Source organism: Mchenga conophoros, linkage group LG14 (genome assembly GCF_057382185.1).
Source record: "Mchenga conophoros isolate Kocher_MC1m ecotype Shallow Benthic linkage group LG14, M_conophoros_male_GT1.1, whole genome shotgun sequence".
Lineage (NCBI taxonomy): Eukaryota > Metazoa > Chordata > Actinopteri > Cichliformes > Cichlidae > Mchenga > Mchenga conophoros.
Window position 1 is genome coordinate 28,307,741 of NC_140539.1, and position 13,240 is coordinate 28,320,980.

Consider the following 13,240-nt stretch of genomic DNA (forward strand, 5'->3'; position numbering starts at 1 on the left):
TTTTTTGTTTCACACAAAAAGCCCAAGGCGGTAAATTATCAGTTTGTGGATCGTGTGTGCATATTAAATAAATATCAAATAACACATTCACCAAAGAGTGCAGCAAAGTAAAACTTATTTCATGGAGTCAGGCCAAATTCGTGATGTTCTGCTGCTGCTGCTGTTTCTTTGAGCTAATATAGTTTCCATCTCGTTTAAGCAGTGCTTTTGTTTGATGATCTCTCCTAGTTAGATGCAGCAATAGTCCTGTGAATTTCTGCTTGCAGACAACAAGACTAAGAAGAGATTTAGTCAAGGTGAGCTGGATTTTTCTGCTGTTGTTTGTCAGCTATTAAAGCATGAAATCAAGATGTGTGACCGTAAATCTCTCAAAACTCAGAAAGCACTTTAAGTATTAAAAAGGGGGGGAAATGAAAGAAACTAGATTTATGCTATTTCTTATTTTGCACATTATCAAAGCGCATGAAGAGAACCTTATTCACCACCCACATCTGTCCTGGAACAGCATGCAAGGAAACTTGGAAAAGACAACTAGAAGAAAATATGGTCAGTGACAAGATATTTTTCACAGAATCCTTGTTTTGTTGCACTGGCTCTTAACCGATCACTTCACCAGAACAGTTAATGCTTTTGTAGTGTTCCAGCCTTTAATAGGCAGCACAGCCACACATCTCCAGTGAGGCTGGTGCAGGCTGATGAAGAGCACACCATACGACTTTCTGACAAACAAATCAATAAGTAAGCAGCGAATGATCTCTCATCACAGTGGCATATTCGGGAGGAGTAATTCGTCTTTTTCCTAATGCATCATCGGTCAAGATTGAATAGTGCATTAAAGGCACTAAATTTTGGCCAGTGTTTCTGAGTTCAGAGGAGAAAGTCTTAACAGGACCAGCAAGACCTGTGTTAGTAGGCACAGCACAATAATATATTGTCCTTATGCATTATTTAATGGCACTGTGGGGATGATAGTGTTTGTGCACATTTCAAATTCTGTATGAGAGCATGTAGCTCCCTTAATTGGCTTGCTCAAGAGAGCCAAAGTGAAATGCTGTTCTAGTAGAAGATATTGATCAATAGGACCAGATGCAGCTGCTGAAAGCATTATCTAAATCAATGTCACCTTCAGGTAAACAGCAAAATACTAGAAGCTGGAGGTTTGCTATTATTCTACACTAGTGCTTTTTTCTGGTTTGCACAATGATATCACATTTCTTCATCTAAATGACCATTTAGAGGCTCTGACACGCAGTGTCGAGTGCAACAGTTTAAGGCTGCCACATGTGGCAGGACGACTGCACAGCACTGTTTCTTGAGGGAGATAGATGTCACCAATAATATTCTGAGTCATCAGAAGGAACGGGCAACTGGCTGGTACTATGCAGTGATGCGCCTCTGCAGTTTAGATGCCATGTGCTCCATAGTAGGTTATAAGCATTTTTCCAATTGAAGGATTTGGCTGCTCCAGACAGGTGGAATATGCTATGCTTGGATTATAACTGCTGCATACCACTGGGATCAGCTTGACCATATTCATCCACAATATTCCTGAAGGAATTGGCTCTCTCACCACCTTATGAATTCTTTTATGAATCTGTATGCCTCTGCTAGACAGTTAGCCGCCCTCAAAATGACTATCCACTGCTTCCCTCTATATCACAACCCACAGTATCTTCTCCCTTGCACCTTGTTACTACATTTTGCATGTTACAGAGCACAAAGCAGGTCAGTCTTTAACAACCAGAGCCTCTTGTACCTACCCTTTTCATCAGTTATTTGTCAGAAAAAAAACATCGGCAATGTTAACAAGTGCACTGCAGACACAGATTCACACTCCTTGACAATAAATGACAGCTCTTCTTATTGAGACTTACTACGCAGATGCGAGAGGCTAAAAGCCTTCAGGGTAAAACGAGAATTGCCGCAATCATGACTTCCAAAGGTTACCAAGTCAGAATACAAATGCTCTTAAGAGATATCAAAAATGACCAAGTGCAAAAGCTACAAAGTCTTGCTACTCTGACTTTTGCACCTTTAAATTGAGCTTTTGAAATGCTTTAGCCAGTTTTCACCTGCTCTGCTTTTAAAGGACTTTTTTTTTTTCAAATTCAATCTACTAACTTTTGATTGTGATGTATTTTTAGTCACACAACTAAAGTAAAAAAAAAAAAAACTAACTTAGCAAATAAGAGACTATATGTGCTGCTTGTCCTTTTCACAATCACAGGGGACACATCCCAGCATGCAACAGCAGATTCACAGAGTACATTTTGGACAGGTCAAACGTCTAAGCTACTAAAGTCACATTCACCTTCAAACAGGTAGTGTTTAAATCTTGCTTCTTGCATGCAGACAAACCCAGGAGTTAGGACCTTCTTGTAGTGAAGGAACATCAGCTTTCTGCACAAAAACCTGTTTTGTGTCCTCAACACACTGCAGCATAATACACCGTGTGCTGATGAGCAAAAACGAAGTAATGTCTATGGAATAAATTATACATCTAAAATAAGCACCAAAAGCTGTTTAACAACTTACTGCAGTGGGCATTAAGTTTAATATGTTTTTTTGCTCTTGTATTTTCTCCCTGTTGAAATCCATCATGCCGCAAAGTTCAAAAGTGTTTTATGCATCTCAAGGCCTGTATGTTATTTACCTGCGTTTCCTCCTTTGAGAGCCCCACTGCTTTTTTTGTCACTTTGTTACTCGCTCAAATATAAAATCCAAGAGCAGCTCTAGTTTAATTGCTTCAGTGCTTTGGTGGCTACTCCTTTGATCTTTGTGGCTAGTTGTAATTATGCCATTTCTCGAACCTTTTTCATGCATCTCGAGTGCTAAATAACTTGACTTGCCTTGGGAGAAACATCTATCTCATTCTTTTGACCAATAACAACTTAATTGGTACTTTTCTTTACTGGTTCTTTTCTGCATGCAAAATCCAAACTTCAAGAAAAATGATCAAGAGGGTAGAGGAGTTTTCTCTAACTCTCTATACACAATATTATCCCCAAAAACTTTTCTTGCTCTTTGTTTCCTTAAATAAAATGTAACGATACTGCTATTTTTTTTGTCGAAAAACGTGTTAGTCAATGCTGGAATCAGCCCACAATATCATATGTCTCCATGATACGGTACATAACTGTGGAAAGAAATGACTAAAATCATGCCAAAAGTCACTACTTGCGCCACTATTTTAACTCTTCGATTGATAGCTTAGAGTATCTTGGAAAAAGTAATCTTTTCAGCAAATGTGTGCATTTTGAAAATGTCAAGCTGAGAACATGACTCACTGTAAAGGGCTATTTTAATATACCTTGTATAGAGAACAAATACATGTCTGCCCTATACAGTCTTTTATAGTCCTGAATACAGATCAATAGCTTGTGTTTGCTCTCATTCCTGCAGTGGCTGATAACCCACCACTGGTCCTGATTTCATAATGCTAACACATGACACCAGCACCATGAGCAGCTGCTGTAACACAATGCAACAGAATGGCAAGGCAGAGAGACCTCATTAATCTAACCTCTCAGCCTGCATATAGCAACCTAGAAAGCAAAATAGTAATAAAAAAAAAACAAAAAACTCAGCACACATGTCACTGTAACTTTCTTTTTATGGCATTACCTGCTGAGATATTAATTTGTTCTGCAGCAGTTTACTGCCTGCATTAGCATTGCTGAACATGGAAGTGTTGGCAATAATGCATGATAATGATAATGACCATCCTGTCTGATTTCATTAGGCAAACACATGACAGCAAATGCTCTGAGCTTCTGCTGTAACATCCTGCAACACGCTGACAAGTAAACTGACAAGACATGATCATCACCACTTACTGCAACGCACACAGCTAGTAAAAAAGGCATTTAAATACATAAGAACCCTGCTTCATGCACTGCTAATTCAAATCACAAATCCTATGAAGCTCAAGGGTATCAACCCTCCAAAGAAGAAACCTCATTAACCTCTGATAAAGGAGACTTCTCAAGTCTCTTATGTCAAAACTTGTATGATGCACAGTTTTAACCAAACATCATTTCAATTTGCTTTTTGCCAAAAAACACAGGGTTAAATCTTTACTTCAAACTAAACAATAAGAGTGAGTCAAGCCCTTAAGACAGCTGTTTGTGCTCTTCTTACAATAAAAGCCTTACATGACAAATACAGTACAGTATTTTATTGCCTTTAGTCATCTGTCAGACTATGGTATAATTCCTTTATGACAACTGTTATTTTTTCACTTTACTGCAGTTGACAGCCGTGAAAAAGGTGGGTGCTCTGTCATGTAGGAACATACATGCTAAAGGAGGGTGTATACCATAGATACAGCTGGCAGTCAGTGTTTTCCAATAGCACTGCAAGCTGCAGTAACACTCACTGCCTGCCCTAATGTAGCCACACAGCTGTCCAATGTCTACATGTATCCCAGGGGAAGTCTTAGAAGGTATTGTGTGGATTAAGCGGGGCTATACGAGGAATGTTCACTTGACTTTAGTGAAAGATATTGACAATTTAACCCCACCTCAATCTAACTGATTTACAACCTCTATACCTCCATGCAGGCATCGTGAGTTCTCATTTTTCCTGCAAGCTGTAAGTGATGTCCTCTGAGTGATAAATAGATATTTCAGGGACAAATGCTGACCTCTGAAGCAAAAATTGGGATAGCCACTCCATTGAGTCTAAAAAGTCAGTGATTATAAAGTAACTGGAAAATGATGAGAGGGGCTGAAAATTCCAGCTGCAACCATTATAGGCAGAATTCCCTCACAGTGCCCATGAGATCATTAGAATGCTGCATCAGTACTTCTGTATCCCTTCATCATTTCTAAACCTGATTAGCTGATTTGCCAAAACAAAGGTTAGGAGTAGAATAACATACAGTGCACACATCCTGAAAAGGCCTCTACTCATTATACAAATTCATCATCTGGCCGAATGTTTTTTAAACTTGCAAGTTAACAATGCAGTTATAAGTTTCCTGATGGTTCAGGCTCTGTGGCTCCAGTGTAAGACGGTCCACTCTCTGAGCAATCAGTGCAATTTACCCTGATGGGAGAATTCCAGCAGCTGCTGCTAATTTATGAAAACTCTTGGTCTCTGAGTGGTGCTGATGCAGACACACCCGGGCCATTTCCACACGCGCTTCTGTCTGTGGGAATTCAACTCTTGTGTCACTGTTTAACCGTCTTCATTGCAGTTAGGAGCTCTGTCAGCCCTATGACAGAGCTGTTGTGAGCCCATCGGACTCAGTCTATCAGATATAACAGCACTAACAACCACGTGAGAACTGGATATCTCAAGTAACATGAAGACATCTCTGCCAGACAGGTTTATACCATATTATCCAGCAGACTACTGTGAATAGCCTAGAAAGACTTGCACATTATGCATCAAGATACATAAATGATTTGATAGATAGATAGATAGATAGATAGATAGATAGATAGATAGATAGATACCGGAGGCCTATTATTCTATATTTAGTTTGCACAATCCATGCCGCACATCAGAGATCTGGACACCAGATCACATTGCACCCACGTATGTGTCACAGCTGCAAAAGTCTAATTTACATTTCTCACCAAGTCTGAGAGACTTACCAGAAGTGGAACTGGGACTAATATAGCAGAAGCCAAAGGCTTGATCCCAATGCACATGATTTCGCTGTCCACACACTTGTCTCAGCGGATAAATTCACAACGAAACTCGGATGGCGACGAGAGTTCATTTATTCCAAATTCAGGTGTAAAACCCTTCTTGTTACGCTGGTCAGGCTTGTGCTGCAAAAATCCAAGGGACCCAATGAGCGACAATCTGCTGCTTAAGTGTCATCAACAAGAGACAGTCCTTCCCAGTTACCTGCATCGGGATAAAACCCCACCTAAAATCCCAGTACGATCCGATTAGGGCTCGAAGGCAGGCAGAATATAATTAGGTTGAAATCTCTGAATCCAGAAGCTCAGGGGGGTCCGAGTGTTGCGTCCGAGCCGTCTTCAAATGGGTTAAAGCGTGAGTACGTGGTCGTAGCAGGTCCCCCGCATACGGGTTTGTAACGCGGAGGAACGATGGACTAAATTTCCAATAAATCTCACGCCTGTGATGAATTGCAGTACAGATGGTGTCGGGATGGAGAACTGCAGCATGGGGCTCTTTTTGAAGCGATAGGTTGCACTCCTGAAAAAAAAGAAGCCCCACACGGTTGAAGGTTGGCGTCAAATTCGGGCTTCAAGTCAATCAAAAACAGCAAAGGTCGGAAAAGTCTCCACCAACACCGGGTTTCTGTTAATTACAGCACTACAGCGCACTTATCGTGCCTAATTTCCTGACATGTATTTACCTTCACTGTAGACGTTTGTTGCCATAACTTCCCCTATCTGAAGCGCAATGAAGGAATCCCACCCATGCACTGATACTGTTTTTTCTCGCTCTCTCTCTTTCTCCTCTAACACTATGCGTACCCATGCGAGCAATTAGTTTTCATACACGACTTGGTCCATCCGCTCTTTCTACAAAGCAATGCGGTCGATTTCTTCGGGCGGGATGTGGCAGGAAATCTTGCTGTGTCCCAGAGAACAGGCAACCTTTGAAAATGCGCCTCTACTCTTCATGCAGGCGTCCACCTGCGTAACACGAGCCCGCTATAAAAGAATACATTTGGTCACGCCATGATGTCTGGAGCAGAGCAGAGCCAAGTGGCCAGTGGACAAATTCTTGATATCAGAGGAAACGACTGACACCTTTCATGGACAGTGCAGCACTGCAGCAATGTGATGTCATTTGAGCTCCATTTAAAGCAAATACACGAAACACTGGAGGCTTTTCTTTTTCTGTGGTGGTGAGGAGAAGCAAATGTTTCAACATGAAGGTGGCTTGAAATAGAGAGGGGGTGCTGTGGGCTGTTTGTGATACTCCGGGATGGGCTGGTATCTCATGGTCCAGCACAACAAGATACTGCAACAGTGGACCGGAGGAGAGAGCCCTGAGGGAGGGGATTGAGGAGGTGTTGGATCATTGCTGCACTTAAAAAAAAATCACACTCGCTCTCCTTATAGGCAGTAGGAGGTGTTCAGTGTCTTGCATTTGGGCTCTAAAGAATACTTCTAACCCTCTATACCTTTATTTTTTTTATTTGTATCCTTCTCAGTCTTGAACGGGCATGATAATAAGTAAAAACATGAATTCACTGACCGCCCACACACATGTCCCAGACAGCACCTACTGCTTTGCTTTCCAGTTGGGACAAACACCCCTCTTAGCCCAGATCAGCAGAAATTGGATATCCAGCCTATAGAAAAATAACATGAGCATCCTCCCACCAGTAAAAAAACAATAGTTAATCCTCTCAGAGTTGCAAAAGAAAGCCAAAGACAGCCCATTCGACATAAAGCCATCATGTTTTCCAGTGTTCTTTTTTGTCCGTGTTCATCCCCCAAGAGCATTGTCTGCTTGCATGGAGGCTGCATGACATCATGAAACAAGGAATTACTGTAAGATGGACTTGGCAGTTCCTGTAAAATTCTATTGATTTAGCTGCAGGAGCATCACATGTGCTGCACAGACTTGGACACATTATACATTAAATGTTGGCTGTTAAATACCTGGCATTCAAGACCTCAGAGGAGGAGATTCACCTTTAAAGCAGATTTAAGTGTCTTCTGCAGGCTGAATTGATTAACCAAATAAAACTATCCCATCACATAAGAAAATTTAAGATACAATGAAAGTATCTCACATAACAGGCCCCAAATGTACAACTATAATAATGTGGAAATGACAAGAAAGAAAAGTATGAGAAAGAAAAGTACAATAAATAACAAGGTTAATTCTCACAGAGTACTAAAGACACCTGGAATGTCTTGAGCATTAGAACAGTGAATCTCCACACTTATTCTTTTTCTTGGCTTCAGCTGCACGTTTTATCATCTTTGTTTGGGTACTGCAACATGACAGGTGTCACAATTATCTGACTCAAAACAAGAGCATCAGCCTGTTTTAATTAAAGGGCAGTTCAAAATGGGTGGGACACCTCCAGGGTGTTTTATATGGAAGAGTGAGATGTAACACAAGCTCACTTTGGAAGACACTATACCTACAGGGTTGTTGTATTTGCTGCCTTCCCGATTTCTTTTTCTCTTTTTCTTTTTTTATATTTCTCATGTAAATGTTTCAGATATTTTAATATTACACTAAGATAACCTGAGTAAATATAAAGTGCAGTTTTTAAACGATGATTTCCTGTATTAAGGAGAAAAAAATACCTTTCCAAACCTACCTGGCCCTACGTGAAAAAGTAACAGCTCTCCCTTTTCAAATCATGAATGAACTGCAATTAACCACATCAGTTGAAAAGCTGAGTTCAGTTTCTCTAGCCATTCATAGGCCTGATTTCTTTCAGACCTGCGGAACAAAGAAATCACTTAAATAGACAAAGTGTCTGCCAAAGTGAATTAGGCTGAAATATCTCAAAAAGCAACACATTATGAAACAATCAATTAGAATCATTGACTTCTACCAGTCTGGTAAGGGTTGCAAAACTCCAGTGTACTACGGGCATTATCCACAAGTGGAGAAAACATAGAACAGGAGTGAACCTTCTCAAGAGGGGCTGGCCTACCAAAATTACTAACAAAAATCTTAAAAACATCTTACACAAGACTTTTGGGAAACTAGTCTACAGAGTGATGAGACAGAAGCTGAACTTCTTGGGAGGTTTGACTCTGGTTACAGCTAGCATAATAGCATTTCATAAAAAACAAAACATCATATACACAGTCAGACATGGTGGTGGTAGTGTGATGGTCCGGGAATGGCTGCTTTGATGCTTCAGGAGCTGCAGGACTTACTGTAACTAATGGTACCGTGAATTCGGCTCAAGCGTAGAGTTGGTAACACTAAAGTATATTTGTTGATCTGAAATATCTAGAATCTGACAAATATGGAAAAAAAAACAAAAAACCCCCCAAAACATTTGTCACAGTGCTGCATATAAGTGTAACTCAGTTAATATCAATAAAACAGTTATATTTGAAAGGTGGGAAACAATATGAATTCAGATTCTCACACATCTTTAAACTAATTTTGTGCCCTCTGAACAGATGCCAGTCTTTCAGAATATCATTGTGTTTTAGTATGCGCTGGAGCATTTTGGTTTTATGATATGATTTCTCTCAGCTCTGTCTGAACGAGGTGGGTGAGTACATAAGACACAAGCAGCAAATACTGATGGAAACTGAAAAAGAGCCACGAAGGAAGACAATCTGCTATTTATATCAGGCTGCACTCCATGGGGCAAAGCTCCCTCTTGCAGTAATGCACTCTAAAAGTGATTGATTAGTGTGTTATTGAGATATTGTCCATCTTAACGTTCCTCTCTTGCCAAAGTGATGAAATTACCGCACACTAGTCTGTGAAAGCATAATAGCAGATTAGGTCAGTGTGAGCCATCCACTCTAATCCGGAAACTTGACATTCCCTAAAATGGTAAACATGAGTGGGGGGTCTTCACTTAGATCCCGAATGTACCACCCAGCCACTAATACCCTTAGACAGCGTGCTTAATGACTTGGAATATTTTACTGAGGTTCTTTAATTTAGATTCAACCATACATGGTCTCTGTACGTGCACATCTGAAAATGTCATTTCCAACACAACACAGTTGCCCTTTGTTTGAACAAATTGTGCAGATCACTTTCCATATGGACAGTAAAACACTCACACTCACTAGCTGAGCCCAGACAATCTAAAGTGTGATGCGCCATCAGTTTAGCACGTCAGAGAAATGTCGCGTGTGTATGTGTATCTGAAATTGGGAATAAAGTTGGTGCATTGACAGAGACAATAAAACTCTATCCTCTGGAACAGCAACATCATTACAGAGCAGTACATCCAGTGCAGATTAGAGCAGTCTTGTTTATACCACTGAATCACCCTGTACATTAGTGCCCTCGCTCACAGTGCAAAAAGTTCCTCTTAATGTGCTTTAAACCCTCCATCACATCATCAAAAGCGGAAACACTGTAGATGTGATTTCCACTATAAGGTCTCTAACAAGAGCAGTGCTTTGTTAGCATGGTATAAAAAAAGGAAAAAGAAAGGGAATAAAAAACAGACATCAGCAGGAGGCTGACTGTTTCAGCAGATGTCACCCTGCTAGAATTACATAGATAATAGACACGAACAGGTGACAAATTAAAGGCAAAGCCAACATAGTCTGGCCAAGATATTTTCACAATCCGTGCTTTAATGATGGTAGTGGTGAGCGCTGCAACACATTCGTCTACAATCTATTGGTGTTCAACCTGGTTGTGATATCGTGGCTGTGAAGGCCATAGTATGTGATTTACATTATTTTCACACCAATCAAATCATTCAGTGAGCCCTCGTGCCCTGTGGGTGGTGAAACTGTCATCCTAGAAAAGAGTTCTCTCGTCAAGATGATCCATTATGACATAAAGGCGATCTCCAGAACAACCTTCTACTGCAGTGACTCTTCCCTCACAGATCCCTTTACTGTAGGGGTCAAGGGTTCAGATTTTTCTTTCAGAATTGCATCTATATGGAGCTCTCAGTGCTCCTTTGTTTTATTCAAGCATGTTTATCCTCTGACCCACACACACACACACAAAAAGAAAGAAATGATGCTTTAAAATACTCCTCTTTTCAGCTTCAGTAAAAAAATTATGTATAGTGTATGTTACATAGAACATGTAGCACAAACATCCGGCATCATCTGCATTTGCTGTTTGATCAGCGTGTAAATAACGAGTCATTCCCATAGCATCTGTGTCACAAATGACATAAACATTATACATTATTCAGGTTGCATAGCAAGTACAATCGTGCTTTCATGTTTCGTACTGTACTGCATGTCAGCCTTGGCTTGCTCTACTTTAAATTAAACAAGTGCTGCTTTTGGCAGAAATGTTGAGGACTCTTAAGTGTGTTCGTGTGTGAGAAATCTTAAAGATAGACGTAGGCCATCTGGATAAGTGTGAGGTGCAGTTCACTCAGAAGCGGTCCTTCGGGTGGGTCTTTATGGCTGAAAATCTTAAAAGAATCCTGCTGCTCTTCAGAAACAGAAGACAAAGCTTTAAGATGAAAGAGTTTCACTTGTGAAGGCTTTCATCAGTGTTATATATAATTAATTCCCAGGGACATGTAGAACAGCCACTTAGATGCAAGTATTCGAAAACATTAAAAATCATATCACCAAGTGTAATTAAGGATCTGACACAGTACCATATCAAAACAGCTAGAGGATATGCTTAAAAATCAGGTCCCCCCACTTATTCATCTCAGGTTAAGACTTTTTAAAAAGGAAAGATCCAGGAGGTCATCCTCTTTCTTTTCTGATGAAATTTAAATCACTTCCTCCTAGACCAAGAGACACCTTCTCAGTGGCGAAAAATAAAGCAGACATGGGATGCCTGGCCTCTTTAAAGTGGCTTACTACATGACTTTTGACACACTCTTCCCTAATGGAGCTACTACACTCAGTAATTCAGGGAGGGAGGGAACTCAAAACTGGATTATAGATGGCAGAGAGTTGGTGTCATAAACCACCGCCTCTGTTCAAAGATGGTCGCTTACAGTGGACATAGATGGCTTCTTTCACTCCTCTTTCAAGCCATCTGTCCTCTCTGTCCAAAATGTGAACATTGGCATCCTCGAAAGAGTGTCCTTTATCCTTAAGATGCAGATGGACTGCTGAGTCTTGTCCTGTGGAGGTGGCTCTTCTGTGTTGTGCCATGCGCTTGTGAAGTGGCTCAGGCGATTAGAAGATCATCAGGGGTCCTTTTGTTCCTCTGTGGGGGGAAACTCCCACTAGGTTTATATCTGGGACTCTTCACCATTTGACCTTAGAACTGAAGAAGCTTCTGGGATGAGAGGTGAAACGTCTTCAAGTAACTTAAAGAAGTCCAGACGCTTTTCTTTGCAAGCTCCTTTGACTACAATGACCTGGATGACTGAGAACCTTCACAGACATCTTTCTGTGTTGTTGGTAACCTGGTATTGGAAATAAAAGGATGTTGTTCGTCAAGCACTGCAAAATTAACTAGACCCTAACAATGGCCTCCCTAACCAACCGCATGACCTTCCTCTAAAAACACAGGTAATCCATTGGGCCCACACCACCAAGTTTACCTGCCACCCCGGGGTAAGTCAGACAATCTCTTTTCCAAGATGTTTCTTTTGATAACCCATATTAGATAATGATGTTACAGAACATATGGCTGGATGCTCCATCTGTGCCAGAAATAACAGTAGAGTCCAGTCCCTGCCATGGTTTCTTCAACCTTTACCTGTACCTAATAGAAAAAATATTGCTTCTGAGGGAAAAGACAGTCATTCTCACAATCATCAACATACTCTCTAAGTCAGCTTCTTTTGTCGCTTCAGAAATGCCAACCTCCTGGTTCAGCATGTTTGTTGTATGGTATTGCAGAAGATCTAGTTTCTGATAGAGGAACATAATCATAAAGGAATTTTAGACTCCAGATTCCTTTCTCAAACTGTATTATTGCCTTAAATCCTACTTTTGGAGTTCAGTGACCTCCTCTGCCACCAGACTTTCATCGCTTAAAGCCTACCTGGGCCACGGGTCTCCTCTGTTCCCTTCCCTTGAAGCAGAAATGGTTGAGCCCTCTGAGCAACATGGCCTAAAGCGCTGCTACAGAATATGGAAACAGACCAAGGCTGCCCTGCAGGACACAATCACTGCCTAACAGACCAGAGGACTCCAGCCTGATGCTATTCTCCAGGTCAGAAAGTCTGGTTATCTTCTATAGACATTCCTTTGAAATAAGTTTCCAAGAAATTGGCTCCTAGATACACTGATCTCTATGGAATTGGCCCGATAACCTCCACTTGCTTAGTTCAGGTGTGTCAATGAGAGGGAGGGCATGGGTGGCTTGCTCCTTCATCCCCGACTAGGGTATTGTTCAGTTTCTTCTTCATGGAGTTTGGACCAGTGATGCCTGGGCTCGACCCTGTTCTGTTTTTTACTCCTTGACAGATTTTCATATTATTAGTAATTGTAATCAGGCTCTCTGGCATTTGCTCAATCTCTAGTGAAACCTTTATTTTGTTGTTGCCACATTTCTCTCTTTGTCTCTCAGTTCTTCTCTGAGTCAGCTGAAGCTCTCTCCCAGAAGAAATACTCCACTGAATTCCTGACATACTCTGTTCCTGTGGAAAGAAGAATTATTTTCACTTACCTGAAACTCACCTGCCTCC

At 40.9% G+C, this 13,240-nt stretch overlaps 1 protein-coding gene across 2 annotated transcripts in view; it reads right to left on the reverse strand.

The window, feature by feature from the left end:
- Positions 1-6,771, reverse strand: part of lrfn1 (leucine rich repeat and fibronectin type III domain containing 1) — a 134,845-nt gene extending 128,074 nt beyond the window's left edge. The window contains exons 1-2 of one of the 2 annotated variants that reach the window (XM_085243746.1): positions 6,341-6,771; positions 5,604-6,177 (exon numbers count right to left, since the gene is read on the reverse strand). The gene's annotated coding sequence lies outside the window, so the exon portion shown is untranslated. Of the gene's footprint in view, positions 1-5,603 lie in introns of both variants that reach the window. The other variant, XM_085243747.1, reaches the window with a different exon arrangement.
- Positions 6,772-13,240: the final 6,469 nt, after the last annotated feature.